At 28.8% G+C, this 4,475-nt stretch overlaps 1 long non-coding RNA gene across 1 annotated transcript; it reads left to right on the forward strand.

Moving 5' to 3' along the window:
* The first annotated feature begins 3,529 nt into the window (after positions 1 to 3,529).
* On the forward strand, positions 3,530 to 4,475 carry LOC145008480 (uncharacterized). Its single transcript, XR_013663477.1, has 4 exons — positions 3,530 to 3,685; positions 3,791 to 3,867; positions 3,944 to 4,065; positions 4,399 to 4,475. It is a non-coding gene; the product is annotated as an uncharacterized LOC145008480 (long non-coding RNA).

Genomic DNA, 4,475 nt, shown 5'->3' on the forward strand with positions numbered 1-4,475 from the left:
AGTGAAAAAACTTCCTTCAGAAGTTGGATATGAAGACCGGGGCTTTGGGATGGCTTCGGGGGTTTAAACGCAGAGCTTCGGCATGAGAGTGAGAGAAGAAATGAGCACTGGAACCCAACACCTTCGGCTGCTATTTATAGCCCAAATTTGGTCACCATATCGTTGTAAGGGATTCTATCCTCTTTTGTTGATGAGATGTTTGCTGACACACCTGACACCCATCAGTCACATTACCACGTCGTGGCCACTTTACCACTTCATGGTGGGCCTGACAACCTCAGATTTTGTGCCGAAAACTTGTAAAATTCGTAACTTCTGCGTACAAACTCCGTTTTTAACGTTCTTTATATCCACGCGTAGATGAGATTATGATCTACAACTCTCGTTTAGACTCCGTCAGCAAATTTTGACTTTATTTTTATTTTTATTTATTTTTATGAATTTCTAACGGGCCGGGACACGAAAAGTCCGTTAAAAATCCATAACTTCTTCATGTGATGTCCGTTCTCGTCATACTTTATTCAGTTGTGCTACTATTGTTGAGACCTTCGATTCTCATTTAGGTTGTATCGGCTAAAAATCTCTCGATCTCTGTTTCGAGTATTTTAGTTGTCTACTGCTATATTTGAAACTTGGAAAAATCATAACTTTCTCATATGAAGTCAGATTTGGACGTTCTTTTATATACGCATACGGTCTAATGATATCTATAACTTTCATTTAGATACCTAAGGCTAAATATAATTGTATTGAAACTTCGCGTTTTACGCTTATCAGTGTTGCCGGTTTTTAGTGTGATTCTTAGATTGGTCATAACTTTTTCGTTATAACTCGGATTTTAGTGTTCTTTATATTTCTGAAACCCTTGATACGATGTTTATCATTTTATATAACCTAATAGAGACTTTTGAACATCCAAATTTTGATGCAAATTTCATTACATTAAAAGAGATTACAAATTCTTGACTTTTTAGGTCATTACACTGATCCGAAAATATCGGGTTGTCACAGATGGGGTCCATTGTGAACAACGGTATTGATGTTCATATATTTTATAAAATTAATATAACATAATCAACAAATATACGTATTAAATTATGATATGTTTAGGTATGTCTAACCTATTTTAAAAAATAGGCCGATATTTCCAGTAAAATAAATTAAATAAATAGTAAATATATTATGCAAATATTGTTATTATTGTTATTATATATCATTTAAATTCAAATCCCTTTAAAATCGATATATAATATCAATATATTTGTTAATTTGTCAATTTTCCAACACAATAATTACACGGATAATTAAAACATATAATCAAGGATTTAAATTTTGAATTCCTTAATCATTACCTTTTTTATGGATATATATATATATATATATATATATATATATATATATATATATATATATATATATATATATATATATATATATTTGGAAAACAAAAAAACCCTAAAAATCACAAAAATGCATAAAAAAAATACCTAGAGATCACAAAACTTTTTTTTTGACATTTTTTAAGAAAAAATCGCAGATTTTTAAAGAAAATCGCTGAAAAAAAGTTGAAAAAAAAACTTTTTTTTTACAAATATATATATATATATATATATATATATATATTATTTTTTTTAGCGAATTTTTATAAAAAGCTGCGATTTTTTATAAAAAAAAAATTCAAAAAAAGTTTTGTGATCTCTAAGTATTTTTTTATGTATTTTTATGATTTTTAGGGGTTTTTTGTTTTCTATAGAACCTAAACATATATATATATATATATATATATATATATATATATATATATATATATATATATATATATATATATATATATATATAAAATAAATTGAAGTTTACATTTTTCCTTAGTGCACGATTTACTTCTGCAGAAAATTTTGTCTTCAACCATTCATTTCATCGTGAACAACAAATACGATAACATCAAGGTTAGTTTTTATTTACTCTATATTTTTGTATTATGTTCATTTTTTTGTTTCTATCGGTTCATCTGCATTATATGTATGTTATTCTGCAATGACATCAACATTTGATTTTACAGAAGTGTTTGCATCTACTTTGTTTAATAAGTCATAATGGTTGTATATAATTTTCTTTTTCTACTGTGATTGGGTTGCAGCCTAAAAATTTTCTCCTACATGCTTCCATAAAGATTATAACTTATAATCTTTCATTGTGTTAGGGCACCTGCATGTTTTATATAATTGTGTAAACTTTATAGATCGGCATTTTATAAATGTAACTTTTTTTTATATTTTTACAGAAATGGTACCTGCTGCATGTAATTTAGAAAAATTCAATATATATATAGTTAATACTAAATAACAGTTGCAAGTTTCTATTGGTAAAATTAGACCTCTTAAGAAGAATGTATGAAAAATACACACGAAAGCAAAGAAGGATATAGTTAGTACTAAATAACAAATGTTTTTTTCTTCCCACTCGCTCTCTTGTTGTTGTGTCACCATTTTCGTATATTTAACGAGAATCATACATCAAAAATCAGGATTTTAAAAATCTCCATTTGTAATTAAATATTTACCATTTACTGTTTAATTAAACACTTACACACCACAACATTATTAAAGAATGCAATATTACGATATCTAAGTTTTTTAAATTAATAAAATATTATTTTATTACATAACTAATTTTTAAATTATATTTAAAAGAGAAAATGACAAAAATAGTCATTTACACTAATTACATTACAAAAATAGCCAAAAAAAAACCGAAGTTGCAAAAATAACCACGAATTTCGCAGATGGAATAGTCCCATCTGCGAAAATCTGCGAAATGGGCTTTCCATCTGTGAATGTACAAGCAGCTAAAGCACAACTGTGCTTTAGCTGCTTGTACATTCGCAGATGGTTTATTTGTTTTTTATTATTATTATTTTTCTCTATATATATTGAATTTGTAGGGTAAAATTGCAGATGGAATAGCCTCATCTGCGATTTACTCTGATTCCATCTGCGAAATTGCGGTTTTTTATTTTTTTTATTTCGTAGTCAAACTAAAAAAAAAATTAAAAAATAAAAAATAACCGCAATTTCGCAAATGGAATCAGAGTAAATCGCAGATGGGCTATTCCATCTGCGATTTTACCCTACAAATTCAATATATATAGAGAGAAAAATAAATAAATAAATAAACCACCTGCGAATGTACAAGCAGCTAAAGCACAGTTGTGCTTTAGCTACTTGTACATTCGCAGATGGAAAGCCTATTTTGCAGATGGAACTATTCCATCTGCGAAATTCGTAGTTATTTTTGCAACTTCGATTTTTTTTTTTGCTATTTTTGTAATGTAATTTGTGTAAATGACTATTTTTGTCATTTTTTCTATTTAAAATTAATATTCGTGGGTTCCACGGGTTCTAACCTAGATTAACATAAACAGACCAATAATTTTTGCTAAAATCAGATTTATGGGAACTATATTTGAATTATTGAATTCTCTTAATTATCTCTCTTTTTACATCTGGATTCCTCCTATGTTCTCATATAAATCATCACCTCCATCGCTCTATCACCGCTTTCAACACCATCGATTGCAATATCTCCACCACCTTTTATTACAAAATCAGTTTTGTTGGCCACCTTTTCCGCTTAAACTTTCACCTTTGTAACATATGCAACTTCTCCCTTTCTATGCTAACACGAGGTACAAGTTATTGATTTTAGGTTTAGACATATTTCTTGATTTTTTTTAACTATCTATCTCTCCATTTTTTTTTGTTTTTCTTTTGAGTACTTTTTCTTTGTGAAGGTTTTTAGCACCACCGAACAAGGTTCACATCCCCTCAGTCACCACTCACCATTGCTTCTAAAATCCTAAATATCCAGGTTCCATTATCATTTTTCGCAAATAAAATGCTTTAGGTTATGAAATTATTTTTTCCCTGATTTTTTCGTGTTTCAGGAAGAAGAGGGGGATCTGGTGTTTACAACTTTGAATGAACGAAAGTAGGGTTTTAGTTCTTCAGAGCCCCTTTATAACTGAGGACATGTAACAAAATAATGGGTTTTCTACAGGAAAATCAGGTCACTGTTAATTATACATACTCTTTTTTCTTTTTCAGAAGTGCAAATCTCATTTCCTATATGTTGTCATTCGTATTTTCCATGCATGCCTTGCAACATTGTTATATATTTCACAGTTATTCATCTTTATTTATGTTGGTAGTGATGCTTTGATTATTAGAAAGTGGATCTTTGTTCAAAGACAATATTTAAGTACTGACCATGTTGAAAAATGATTTTTTTATTACATGTTTATTCTTTTATCTAGTTTGTTGATTATTGTGATCTTAAATCAAGTTCCGTTCATCATAATTTGGATTTCATCATCTTATCTAATGAGTGTTTTTTTTGTAGATTGGGGAAAAAATAATTTTGGATAGAAAGCTTACACCATAAAGGAAAGCAGATTGGATCTTGGAAGTTTACTAGGG

This window comes from Lactuca saligna, chromosome 8 (assembly GCF_052625555.1).
Source record: "Lactuca saligna cultivar CGN05327 chromosome 8, ASM5262555v1, whole genome shotgun sequence".
In the NCBI taxonomy this organism is placed as follows: Eukaryota; Viridiplantae; Streptophyta; class Magnoliopsida; order Asterales; family Asteraceae; genus Lactuca; species Lactuca saligna.